General features: G+C 45.6%; 1 long non-coding RNA gene across 1 annotated transcript; it reads right to left on the bottom strand.

The window, feature by feature from the left end:
• Positions 1–1,555: 1,555 nt before the first annotated feature.
• On the bottom strand, positions 1,556–13,928 carry LOC146053834 (uncharacterized). Its single transcript, XR_014467839.1, has 3 exons — positions 13,775–13,928; positions 4,720–4,927; positions 1,556–2,420 (listed from the first exon to the last, which is right to left on the bottom strand). It is a non-coding gene; the product is annotated as an uncharacterized LOC146053834 (long non-coding RNA).
• Positions 13,929–14,449: the final 521 nt, after the last annotated feature.

Genomic DNA, 14,449 nt, shown 5'->3' on the forward strand with positions numbered 1-14,449 from the left:
TGGTGTGTGGCATACTGGGCTTTACAGTGTATGGCGTATAGTGTTACGGGCAATAAGGTGTATGGCATAATGTGTAATGGGCATTACAGTGTGTGACAATGTGTAATTTGCATTACGGTGTGCAAATTTCTGGTGCCGTGTGTCCAACTGAATGAACCTGGCGCAATCTGCCTAAGGGGCTCTAGCTGGGGCACTGGGACTAAGGCGCTTTAGTTGGCGCAATCCATATTAGTGGCACCACTATGTGGTGTAATGTGAATAACGGACACTACTGTGTCGTGTAATATGAATGGTACTATTATGTGGCTAGGTCCCTTTCCCCATGAAGCCACATTCCTAAATTTTTGGTGCACGCACCCCAAGGTGTCTAGTTACGGAACTGTTGCTACTGGGCTCATGTGTATAAGAGTCACTACTACTACAACTACAGACATTTATACACCTTTTTTGCAGTGTACACTTTGGCAAGTACTCTCTCTTTGTAAAGTATTGGATGGCACAAATTTATAGTTTGCAGGATTGCGCCAAACACCCTAACACTGGCCCTGAACAAAAGGATATGTGCGCTAGAAGAAAATCCGGGGCCACTTGCTAGTGTTTGCCTCCAGGCTAAAAGTAGCCAGCCAGCCCCTGTGGAGTGTCAATGTTAACCATCACCGAGTGTATGTATACATATTGGTTGTCACAGTAATATATATATCATACCTGAAACTGTGGTTCTTTACATTGTGGTGGCAAATGGTACAGACATAGGGGTATATTCAATAGAGGTCGAAACTGCTGTCTTGCCAAAAAGACGGCAGTTTTCAACATGAATACATTGGAAGGGGTTCAAACCTATTCAATCATTGCTTTTTTTTTTTCTGGCATGTTGAAATGTTTCGACATGCCGAAAAGCAGGTGGATTGACGGAAGAGCCGCTAATTCATCTGCTTTTGACGGAAACACAGCCAAAACTGAAAGGTTTTGGCTGTTTTTCTGTCATTCTCAATCCAGCATAACAAAATGCCGGATTGAGGCAGGGAGGATGGCGCAGTGTGGGCAGTAGCAACAGCTTACACAGCACTGTCCTCCTGTACACTGCAGCCCGCACCCTCATGCCGCTGCCCGCACCCTACCACCAACTCCTGTACATCAGCCGCCATGCTGGGTGAGAGCCAGGCGAGAGAAAATAAATCCAGGAAAATGGGCAGCAGTTCTGACAAGCACACCAGCACAGTTCAAATGCACTATTTCTGCATTGAGAAATGCTTTTATTTAGCTAGAAATAGACACACCCCCTCTGTAAGTAAAGAACACCCTTTATGCAAATATACAGATAAAACAAGATCGCATAGTGAAAATCTCATATCACATCTTATAGCACATCTCAAGCACAAAAGTGAAAATCTCAAGCTGATCTCAAATGAGTAGAGAAAGCAAAAATCAGATGAAACATCGAATCTAACATCAAATCGCAAGGCACATCTCACCTTGTGTACACTTTATTAATAAATAATAAATTAATAATACACAATTAAATCATTGCAATCAAGCATTTTATTTTTTACGATTTTGGATTATATTTCAACAAATATAAGAAAAACATAATCAATATTTACTGAAAAGTACTTTCATTGATATTAGTTTGAGCTCTTTTGCACCATAATGCTGCCCATACACGCTGCTATGCGTGCTTTCACGGTGTGTGCTTTGAGGTGCGCGCTCCCGAGCACCTCATCGCACAGTACAAATAGTATGTGCTTGCACATACTTTTTGTACTTAGTTCTTATCACATCGCATTGCATGCACAACGCATGCACAGGCAATGCGATGCGATACCCGCTATTTAAGCCCACAACGCCCGCTCGCATCGGGGCGTGTATGGGCAGCTTAAGAGCTGGTATTAAGATTTAGTAAATATCTGATGGTCAAAGAAGATAAATACCTAGATTAGATTGGTGGTTATTCAGAATCCTATGAAGGAATAATCCAGCCAATGGCCACTACTACTAAATATTCCCTTTGGCAGCAGTAAGGACTAATACATGCTTATAATCTATGAGATCACTCTCTACTTTTCGATCAAGAACCTCACAAGAAATTATTCCAAATCCTTCATCGGTGAGGTTCTGTTTTATAAAACTTTCATCACAATGAAATGCATGTATCATTTCATTACCAGCTGTGATACAGTATATGTTGTATTTAAGCATCCAATTAAAATAAAGTATCCCCCAGGTTTAAGCAGTTTCAACATCTTCCTCAGGTTGCTTCTGTACCCCTGTTGGTCCTGACTGACTAGGCCCAGCAACCATGCTGTGAGTACACAGTCAGCTTTTGGTAACACTTCCGGATCCGTGAGATTTTCTTTGCTGAAGTCGATTTTCACAATGCGTTTGAATCTTTTAACTTTTTTTCCTTTTCCTGTTCTTTAACACTAAGAACAAAATACAGTAAACCTTTATATTATACTGTATAATAAAGGGGGCTTAAGTTGCAGAATTGTATTTTTCACTTCAATTTGTTTTTAAAAGCTCATCCACAAAAAAAAGGCAAATCATCGCAAAAGCACACAAACACTTTAATTGTATAATTAATTCTTTCAAGCAGTTAAATGTTCCCCGGACTCTTAAGTGTTCTTTATGTGTATGGTATGTTAACCCTTTGAGTGCCAACGTTGCTGTGATCGATCCTCAAAATATCCGCTAAAAATGAAAGAGTCGCTGAAATAAATATAAATACAGCCAAGTCAATTAACTGAAGCTTAGTAAAATATTGCACCCAAAAAAAAGAGCAGATATTTTGAGGATCTCTCACAGCAATTAGGCATTAGGGATGCCAATCCTGGGGAATTTTTTCAATCCCGGGTTTCCGGATCGAAAAATGCTCAATCCTGGGATTCCCGGGATCGGCATCCCTAAAAGAAAACTGCCCCCTGTCTCCCACATTTACTTACTTGGAGGAGCAGTGGAGCTGGGCATGCGGCAGCAGAGTGGATGCAGGCGGCGGGTGTGATGCCGGAAATGCTTGTGTGTGGCCGGGATAGGTTGTACGGTGGAGAGTTCCAGCAGCGAAGGCGCAGTGCAGCATGATGTGTCATAGGCCACTCTGTGTATGCCGAATGCCGGGTCCGGAATAACCGGGCATTAGACTGCGCATGCGCAGCATTAGACTGCGCATGCGCAGCATTAGACTGCACATGCACAGTGTCCAATACCGGGATTTAAATCCCAGACATTTTGAGGCCAAATCCCGGGATCCCGCTGATCCCAGGATTGGCCACCCTAGTTTGCATTCATAGGGTCAATTCCTATTTTCAACCCTGGATTGCTACAGGCACAATTGGAGCTATTGAATCTTGAGAAATGCTGGCCATTAACTAGAAATCAGTGGCGTAACTACTGTAAGGCAGCCCCAGCAGCCGCTTGGGGGAGCAAGCAGCAGCAGGGTCTGTGTGGGCGCCGGCACCCGCTCGACGCACTGACATGCTGCTGCCTGCCGCTGCCCACTGACTGAGCACTGGAGGCGAATCAGCGGCAGCGCGGGTGCGGCCATGGCAGAGATGTCAAATTCCCCCACTGATTCAATTGACTTTACACAGAGCTGGCTATTGGCTACTGTGTACAGGATGGGCGGGCGGATGGGCGTGCTAGGGCGGCTTGGGATATATCGGAGCCAAGGGAAGCAGCAGTGTCTGCTGGTCTCTCTTACTCTATCCTGCTTCAGCTTCTCCGTTATGAGTGAGACACACTGGGGAAACATGCCGGAGAGGAGCCTGGAGGGGGGCACAAACTTTTTGGCAGGGGGGAGCAAAATTTATAGTTACGCCACTGCTAGAAATTATTCACTTTTAAGTTATAATCTAGCCCCCTGCTCTACATCCAAAACTAAAACAGTTACCTGACGAAATGTAAGAGAAGTATTTTTTGTGTAGTATCGCACTGGAAAAATACCCTAATAGTACTGATTATGTATAAGAATAATTACTACTGGGTAAATGATTCTCCAATACCTATTTGTACTGTATGTCAGCTTTTAATTAGGTTGGAGGTGCTCCCCTAAGTCAGAAACATAGTTCAAATATAGACAAAGAAAAGAAGACTTGTGTTGGGGGCACTGAGAATTAATCGATCAGAATATGAAGGTATTAAAAATGAACCTTTATTTCAATTAAACTTAATATAAAGTCCCTTAGAATGGACCTATGATTTGTTTAGGCCCAGGACAAATTACATTTATGGCAAACAAACAAACACACATAAATATATTGGCCTGACACACCATAAATTGGTCCAATTTATGGTGTGTCAGGCCAATATATTTATGTGTGTTTGTTTGTGTGTCATAAATGTAATTTGTCCTGGGCCTAAACAAACCATTGGTCCATTCTAAGGGACTTTATATTAAGTTTAATTGAAATAAAGGTTCATTTTTAATACCTTTATATTCTGATCGATTAATTCTCAGTGCCCCAACACAAGTCTTCTTTTCTTTGTCTATATCTGACGAAATGTAACACAGTCCGAGTTTGTCGGAGGTGCGATTGGCAGCTTAAATAGGTCTTTTTAAAGTGATTGCCACTTTTAAAAAATGTCGGAGGCCGGCTGCCAAAGCACCTCCAGCAAACATGTACTGTGTTATACCCCTCCCACTGTATCTTTTAATATAGTTATTATTTTTTTTAACTTGACTCATATTTTATATACATATTGAGTATGTTTAGAATAATACTTTACCTGATCCCTTGCAGCTCGGTAACAATCTTAGATGCATGAGTCCAATCAAATGCCCCAGTGCAGGTGTTCACCCATTTGTTGAGTTCCATAATACACGGCTCTTGTAATTTTAGTATTGTGATCTCTTTGAAAAATTCACGGACAACAAAAAGTTGATGAACGATGGATCCGACACTGATGTCAATCAAAGTATCTCCTTTAATACAACCTGCATGGAAAGAAGAAACGCAGCATTCTATAGAGTTACAGGGAGTTAACAGCAAAGAAAGATAATGTTTGTCCTAACATTGATCACATACTGAAACAGATTTCATAATGTACAATATGGTTCATGGCATAATACTGGGTGCCTTCATCTACATGCAGTAATAAATGTCCGGCACTCTGAGAGTTAATACATTGTTATAAGCAGCGGCAACAAAGTAATGGACACATGGTGCGCAGTATACATCCCCCTGTATAAAAAATGGGGTGAACGTAGAAATGGCTGACACCACAGCATCTACAGACCGCTATCAATTAGATAAATAGAAGATTCTCAAATGTCTTTCAAAGGCAAATGTGGATAAATAGTACCTTGTATAAAAAGATACAGAAGATACTGTAAGTATATATGTGTATATATATATATATATATATATATGAGAGAGATCAATTGCGGCATTTACCAGTATAGAGGAGGGGTCTGCCGTAATGCGGGCCCCCCCTCCGCTGCCATCCACGTCCAGACGTGCTCCCCGGCTCCTCCCAGCCACCGCCGTGCTCCCCGGCCACGCGCGCTCCCGAGTTCCCTGCACAGGCCAGCGCATGCGCAAGAACTTCATACATACGCTTGCCCAAGCCTCCGTGGTCTGATTTTGCAGCAGCCCCCGGAGGCTTGATCGGGTTCCGGAGCATGCGCAGTATGGTCCGCGGTACTGCGCATGCGCAGAACCTGTTTTGGGGGCTGCTGCGCATTTGCGCAGAGAGAGGCATCCCGGAGGGAGGGAACACCTCCCAATGGGATGCCTTGAGTGACTGGCAGGTCGGACTTCCAATAGGAAGACACTGCCAGTCACAGTGAAGCCAGAGGAGTCTCACAGTCATCTGGCTTCACTTTAGGCAGAGACAGTGGTGGATTTTACATGGGGAGGCTGCAGCCCTGCAGCCCATAGGCAAAAACCGCCACTGATATAGATATCTATATAGATATATATACGCTTCCCGAGTCACTCGTGTCCTGTGTACGTACAATTATGTCATTTTTCCTGCTCAAGCATACACTGCTCAGTGCTGAGCTGGGGAGAGAGGCAGCAGCAGCCTGTCCTCTCTCTCCCTGCAGTGGTGTGCAATCACAGGGGTGTTGCCATGCCCCTTCTCAGTGGCCACACCCCCTTCATTTTACTAGGGCCAGACAAACCTGTTGGCTTCCCTTGGCATCTGGTTTCTCTCTCTGAGCTGGAAAGGTCTCACCTACTCCCATTACGCACAGCTATGTTACCCAGAATAACCATATCTAAAGCATACAGTTTATCAAAACACACCTGTTACTAATGCATTGTGCAGCTTCTCCATAATAAAAACCACAGATTAATCTTTAAACCCACTATCTGTATGAAAATAATTATTAAGGAAATCTCTGGAATCCATCCTGTGCAGATGATGATGCTTCATCTTGGGTCCGGCCTCCATTCTCTTGTTTCCTGTATCACAGGAGGTGATGAGTCTCTGATCTGTACCTGTAGCCTTATTGTAATATCTCTGACTTTCTCCTTATATGCATCAGTAATCTTGATCCGCCGTAGTCTAGGACTTCTTCCAGGTTCTTCAAGCTGCCGGCGACTCCGGCAGCTTCCTGCAGCTGACTGAGAGGCGCAGAGATGTTACATCTTCCGCACCGCTCATCAGAATGATTCTATTGGCTGCTCAGCAGCCAATCAGAAGCGCCGCTGAGCAGCCAATAGAATCATTCTGATGAGAGGCACGGAAGATGAAACATCTCTGCGCCTCTCAGTCCGCTGCGGGGAGCTGCCGGCAGCTTGAAGAACCTGGAAGAAGTCCTGGACTACGGCGGATCAAGACTGAAGAACTTTCATGGAGGACCTGGGTGAGTAGGATTTCCTTCCACAGGTCCACCATGGATTTCTTCAGACCGGACACCGACCCTGGAGCCAGGGACCCACCGACGGGATCAAGATAGCTGTTAGTATGTGTGTTATGTATGTATTAAAGTTTTATTTTTCTGGTGTGTCAGTGTGTGTTTATTTAACTATTTTTTAAAATGTGGAACTACAAGACCCAGCGGGCCTTTTAATGCCCCGCAGGCTGGGACTTGTGGTTCTCCAAGTCCCAGCTTGCAGGGTAGGTTTGCTGGGACTCATAGTTCCACAGTTAAAAACAATAGTTTACTCTATTTTTTTACACACAATCAGCTCGATTCCCACCGCCCAGGGGCATCGAGGACAGCACCAGGCTTCAGCCTGGTCAGGGGAGTCCTGGAGGGGGGGGGCCTTTATTGGGGGGGGGGTCCCCACTCCCCCAGGGCCCCTGGCCAGGCTGACCGGTCAGAGGGTTGAATGCTTTGGCTGGGGGGGCTTGTATAAAAAGTCTCCCCCCAGGTGTGGCATTACCCTGCTGGCTGGTTGAGCCTGGGGCTGGTTCTTAAAATACGGGGGACCACTAGTCATTTTATTTTGGGAACCAGCCCCGGACCTGGGGCTGGTTGTTAAAAATCAGGGAAATTTAATTTTTTTTTTTTTTTTTACACCTTGCAGCCTGCACAAATCTGACTGATCCGTGCAGACTGCCTACACTAATTCGTATTAGATGCCGTATATACGGCCGCTAATACGAATTTATATGCCATCGGAGGGTTACAAAGCAGTCGTATTTGACTGCTTTGTAAATCCCCCTCCAGAACACGACAAAGCATACGAGGTATGCTGTCGTATTAATTCGTGTAACGATCAGATCAGGTGATCGATCAAATTAACGTATGCCTCCTGTTATGATTATCTGTTCAATCAATGTATGTCTGGTATGTTTGGTAAAATCATGCCGCCTGTGATTATTATGTGGGAGATCAGAACATGTCATGTATTATGTGTGTGGACTATTGGTGACCCAGGGAGTGTAGCCATCTGTGGACTCCTCTGGAGTTAGGATGTAAGATAAGATCTGAGACCCCTCATAAACCAGATTGGGGGGGAGAGCAATAGTGTCCAGCCAACAGGCCAAAGGTGCTCTGGCCCTCCACTAAATTACCTCTTATCACTTGAGGAATGTATAAAATCTACTTCAAAGCAGGGACAAATTCTTTATGGGAAAGATCCTATATCTAGGGACCTTCACTAGGCTCAGCAAGGGAATGGTTAAAAATCCCAAGGGTGGGAGGGATGAGGGAGTCTTCAAGGTATAACTAAGACCCTTCTCCCTATAGTCAGTGTCACTACCTGGGGGTCTAGCAAACAGGCTGTAAGCGACCAGAGATTTCTTGTGGAGAACCCCCCCACGTCAGGATCTGTATTTAAGTGTAAGATAGGTTCTGTCATTTTTCCCTTTTTATTTTATTTCTGAAATTGCATTTAAAACTTGTGTGTACTTTTAAAATCACTGTAAAATCTTGTAACTATTTTCTAAAGCTCTGTAGTATTTCTAGGAATAAATAATACATATTCTCAGTCCTGGTTCTGTGTTCTTAAGACTCATTAGCCTCAGAAGAGAACGCTCCAGCGTGTTACCATTTGTATATTGTATTGTGCGGTCAGGTGCGAGCCAAGCCGCCCCTTGCGCAGTTTCAAGCGCTAAAATCAGGTTTTGGCTGGTGGCAGTGTACCTCAAGGAAAGGACCCGAGCGTCCTAAGTGAACCCCAGTCACGGCCGGAGTTGCTCAGATTGACGTATCGGAGCAGGCGACCGGTGGGTCCGTGACATTTGGCGGCAAGCGGTGGGGTGGAGAATTCATTTTTCTCTTTAAGAACTTAAGTGAGTGTGGGTAGAATTTTGTGAGAAATACCCACATCACCAGAATCAGAACTCAGAGCTTTACTATAGTTTTAAAAGTCACACAGTGGATGCAATTTCTGTTCCCTCCCTTCTCTTGTTTTTCTTTCCTATCATTTTATTTGACAAGTGTGAGACTCAGGATGGCTGATTACCAGCAGATGAGGAGAGATGACCTGGCGGTCGTGTGTGTTCAGAGGAATATCCCTTGGTCTGGCCAGAGTAGAAAACGTTTGATTCAGGCACTAGTGGATGCCGATCGGACTCTAGCTGCTGGAGGAAACCAGTCCATTGACAATCCTACCCCAGGGGCTCAATCTGCACTGGACCTTACAAACGATTCCGCGCCAGGGTCAAACACTTCTGCTGGACCCAGCAAGTCTACACTGCCGAGCGACCTTCTAGCTGCTATCAGGCAAATGAAGAATGTGAACCCCATATTCACTTTGCAGCTGGTGCAGCACTGCCAAGCCATTGTCGACAGAGAGGCTGCGGAGCGCAAAGCCGTACGAGAGGCTGAGGAGCGCAAAGCCATACGAGAGGCTGAGGCTGCAGAGCGTCAGGCCGAGCGTGAGTACCAGTTGGAACTGGTGAGGCTCGGAGGGCTGATCGCTGTTGGTGAACCAGTGGAGGATGATACAGGACATCATGATGGCGAACCTTTACGTGAGACTTTATCTGCCGTGGCTATTGAGTTAGCAGGAGATGGGCTTCGTACTAAACTTTTACTGTCTGCGGAAGTAAATAATGTGTTGGATCATGATGTGGACTCTGTTATCAATCATGGGGAGCCTAACAAGGGACAGAGGTCCCAAATCACCGCTGACACGAATTTCACTGGACCGCGTCATGCACAGTTCCCTGTCTTGGAAGCAGACAGAGGAAGCCAAGTGAGTGTCAGCTTGGTTGTGAATAATGAGCTGGCCCTGGACACTACAGCCGGTGCTCAGAGAGGTGACATCTCTGCTAGCACCAGGGAGACTGTAGAATGTGTGGCAGTCAGGGAGACTGCGGAGTACCAATCCCCTACAGCACCAGAAGAGCCCAGTGAGTATTCTGACCCATATGGTGATGATTATCCGTTTAGGCTTATGAGCGCCCAGAAGAATTCACTACAGAATGTCAGCTGCAAGGTATCTCCTGCCCCAACAATTCCCGCTGGGAGATGATCAAGCGGCTCACCCATGCACGAAATGATGAGCGCAATGTTTTCGGCATGTATCGCGGTGAGTTTCTAACCTGGGGTCCCGATGCGACTCCTTGGTTGCTGCTGAGAGACCTGATGGACTGTTTTGAAATAGCGCAGCAATATGCGTATGATTGTAAAAAGCTTGATACTCCATGGTGGAAAGAGCAGTGCCGCTGGGCAGATGCTGAAAGGAATCGCCTGGAACAGCTTCTATCACCAGCTATGGAACCAACGACACAGCCTACCGGGGTTTCCCTCATGGACATGGTACCCCGGCCTGCTACAATCGGTGTGGAACCTGTTCCAGAGACCTCACATCACAAGGCCCAGTTTAAACTGCTGGAAGATGTGAGCAGCATGTTCCCACCCGTTGCTCCAGATTTGTTGCCGGAAGAGGGTGACTGCATAGTGAAAGTATGCAGGGAAGAGACTATGTCGTAAATAGGAATGGGACTTTTTGACTGTATGCACACAAGTATGTGTGGGACTACTGATGTGGGACTTATATTAACTCCACACATATCTGTCAATGTTGTTCCCTCTGTCGCTAACCCTTCTGAACCATATGATGCATCTCAGGTAGTATGTAACCACGCTGAACATTGCAATGTTGTTATTTTGTGTGAAGCCCCTGGGATGATCTGTGATAGTGCCGTACCTTCGGTGGAGGGTGAGTTAGAGACAGGTATAGTGGGTAATCCTTGCCAGTTTGTGGGGTTAAATGAATGCCCTAATCTAGTTGGGAATGAGACACCCTCACTCACCAGTGGTAGGAGTGCTGCTGGTGATGTCATTAAGGTTGCTGTGCTAGACATTAACCCTGTTCCTCCAGTGATGTCTGGTTGTGACATGGGGCCAGGGGATGCTAACTGCACAAATGGGACAGATCTGAGTTGGTTGCAGGCAGCGCATGTACCTGCCAATAAGTTACTGGTGACAACATGCTCAGATAACCCCATTCCTGCTCAGAGACAATGGGATCCAGATATAGCGTTTTTGCCACGGTGCAATTGTAAGCCAGCAGGATGGGCCCCATGTGTTGTGGAAGATGCACAGGCTAATTTGCAGGATGTCTCCCCAGGTTATGATATTGATGTTACTGTTGATAATGTGATGTCTTGCGCTACTGTGGGAAATGTGGTACCAGGTATAATAAGTGACCCGGTGGGTCATGTGTGCACTGTAGACCTGTCAGATAGGGAGAGAGTGTCCCTTACTGCAGCTTTCCCCCCAATCCCCCCTCCTTACGGTAGCCACACAAACACAGATACAGGAACACAGCATGGGTTCCCTCCAGACACTGAGAACCTCAGTGGCACCACCCCAGCCACAGAACCTGCGGGTCTGGGAGGGAAGGTCATGCTCAGGAAGGTGTCCTGGACTGCCATGGAAAGCTTGGATTTCCACGCAGAACTGAGACTCAACCCTGCACAGGCTGCTCTGAACGTACCAGGTGAGCCGATGCCCACTGCGGCTGCCCCATACCTGGGAAGTGGGGAAGATACCCCTGGGTACAGTGAGAGGGTTGTTTCAGGAATAAAGCCAGTGGCTAGTAGGGAAGCTGCTGTGTGTAACCAGAAGGGTGGGAGGGCCCGCGAAGCACAGGTAAACTCAGCTCCATTAACCTCGGAAAGGCTGAGCTGGGATATTCCCAAGACAGGGGACAATGACCTGCTGGTATTCCCCCTTGCAGAAACGTGCCCCCCTTCACAATTCACACACACAGACACAGAGGGCGAATCTCCTCACAAAAGGATGAGGTGTGAGGTGTTGAGTGAGTGGACCTTCCCCCCAGTGAAGGGGAGGGGGGGTCAGTCAGCTCAGGAGAGGTGCTGGGAAGACATTTTTAAGTCTGTATATAGTGCTGGGAGAAGGCCCCACACCTGTGGTATAGTTAAACGTGCCGAGTTACGAGTCCCAGGGGGATGGCCGTTTGGGGTGTGGCGGAATGGTCTGGTACTGATCTCAGTGAGTAAGGCCAAACTGCCAGCTGCAGGGGAGAATCCGTGTCCAGGAGTCCGACGCACAGCTGTGGTGGGCTGTGTCATTGCCAGCCGGGATGGACACAGCTCCCACTATATCAGTGTGCTTACAGACTATGGGTTCGAGGACACCTGTGTGCTTTTAGTTTGCCATCTCCTGCGAGAGGGACAGGGACTATGCCCATTGCCCACCCTAGCCACGGCTATGGCGTCAGGTGGTGCCATGACAGAGGCCAAGTATAGGGAAGTGTTAGTACAAATTCAGCAGACTCAGTGGCAGTCTGTTTCAGCACAGAGACCACTGCTACCCGTCCAGGTGATGTAGTTAATAGCGCACTGATGAGACGGTGACGTGGGTCACCGCCTCTGTGCGCCATTTTAAAAGGGGGAGGTGTAACGATTAGATCAGGTGATCGATCAAATTAACGTATGCCTCCTGTTATGATTATCTGTTCAATCAATGTATGTCTGGTATGTTTGGTAAAATCATGCCGCCTGTGATTATTATGTGGGAGATCAGAACATGTCATGTATTATGTGTGTGGACTATTGGTGACCCAGGGAGTGTAGCCATCTGTGGACTCCTCTGGAGTTAGGATGTAAGATAAGATCTGAGACCCCTCATAAACCAGATTGGGGGGGAGAGCAATAGTGTCCAGCCAACAGGCCAAAGGTGCTCTGGCCCTCCACTAAATTACCTCTTATCACTTGAGGAATGTATAAAATCTACTTCAAAGCAGGGACAAATTCTTTATGGGAAAGATCCTATATCTAGGGACCTTTACTAGGCTCAGCAAGGGAATGGTTAAAAATCCCAAGGGTGGGAGGGATGAGGGAGTCTTCAAGGTATAACTAAGACCCTTCTCCCTATAGTCAGTGTCACTACCTGGGGGTCTAGCAAACAGGCTGTAAGCGACCAGAGATTTCTTGTGGAGAACCCCCCCACGTCAGGATCTGTATTTAAGTGTAAGATAGGTTCTGTCATTTTTCCCTTTTTATTTTATTTCTGAAATTGCATTTAAAACTCGTGTGTACTTTTAAAATCACTGTAAAATCTTGTAACTATTTTCTAAAGCTCTGTAGTATTTCTAGGAATAAATAATACATATTCTCAGTCCTGGTTCTGTGTTCTTAAGACTCATTAGCCTCAGAAGAGAGCGCTCCAGCGTGTTACCATTTGTATATTGTATTGTGCGGTCAGGTGCGAGCCAAGCCGCCCCTTGCGCAGTTTCAAGCGCTAAAATCAGGTTTTGGCTGGTGGCAGTGTACCTCAAGGAAAGGACCCGAGCGTCCTAAGTGAACCCCAGTCACGGCTGGAGTTGCTCAGATTGACGTATCGGAGCAGGCGACCGGTGGGTCCGTGACAATTCGTATTAAGAATACGAATGCAACTTTTTGCATTCGTATTCTTAGTAAATTTCCCCCTATATATTTAACATATTCATATGATATTTTTATCACTATACAATGTGACATGTCTGTCTTGTCTGTTACAAGACGATTGCGGCGAGTCTGTGTAACCACGCATCAGCAGTCCTATGCCTACATGTGTTCAGCTTCAGCTGCAGGGCAATTAGGAGTTTGTCTCTGTGGGGGGGGGGATTCAGTCCAGATCGGAGCCGTTGGTAGCAGTAAGAACTGTTAATTGCTTATAATCTGTAAGATCACTCTCTATTTTTCTATCAGGAAACTCTCAAGAAGGAAAGATCTCACCTGCTCCCATTACGCACAGTAGAGGAATGCTATAGCTATACCTGTGCAATAAAAGGTCACATATTAATTTGCTGTTACCCAGAATAACCATATCTGAGGATACAATGTATCCTAAATACACACCTGTTACTAATGCATTGTGCAGCTTTTCCATAATAAAAACCACAGATTCATCTTTAAACCCACTCACTGTGTGAAAATAATTATTCAGGAAATCCCTGGAATCCATCCCGTGCAGATGATAATGTTTCATCTTGGGTCCGGCCTCCATTCTCTTGTCTTCTGTATCACAGGAGGGGATGAGTCTCTGATCTGTACCTGTAGCCTTATAGTAACATATCTGGATGCTCTATATATATATACACACAGCAGAAATCGTTAGTTATTTACTGTGATTGGAATGTTCTCACACACAGCTGACATTAAAGTGCTGAAAAAGTATTTATTGTGATTAAATATTTAATACAATCAGGTGATATTGATATCTCCTCTGCAATGTGATGTACTGTATGTTCCAAGCTGCTTGCACAGGTCTACCTACTTTTAGAGTCTCCTCTCCAGGAGAAGGTGCAATTTTTTGGTAAAAAATGGCCAAAATCACACCATTTTCTGAAAATCGCACATGTAGTATTGTGCGATTTGCGGTAACATTATTAGGCTTTGCTATGACTAAAAAATAGCACTTCAAGAATCGCATCCAGATGTTTTCTCATTGAAAACATAAAAATTGCAAATGCAATAGGGTACAATTTTTTAAACCGCACCCTAAACTTTACCAAAAATCAGAAAAAAATTAACCTGCTTCTGGCAGGCTAGACTGATAAAATCAGTGAGATCTGAGCATGGTTCTGTCAGAAATAAGTAT

This window comes from Crinia signifera, unplaced genomic scaffold (assembly GCF_055691185.1).
Source record: "Crinia signifera unplaced genomic scaffold, ASM5569118v1 HAP2_SCAFFOLD_217, whole genome shotgun sequence".
Classification (NCBI taxonomy): Eukaryota; Metazoa; Chordata; class Amphibia; order Anura; family Myobatrachidae; genus Crinia; species Crinia signifera.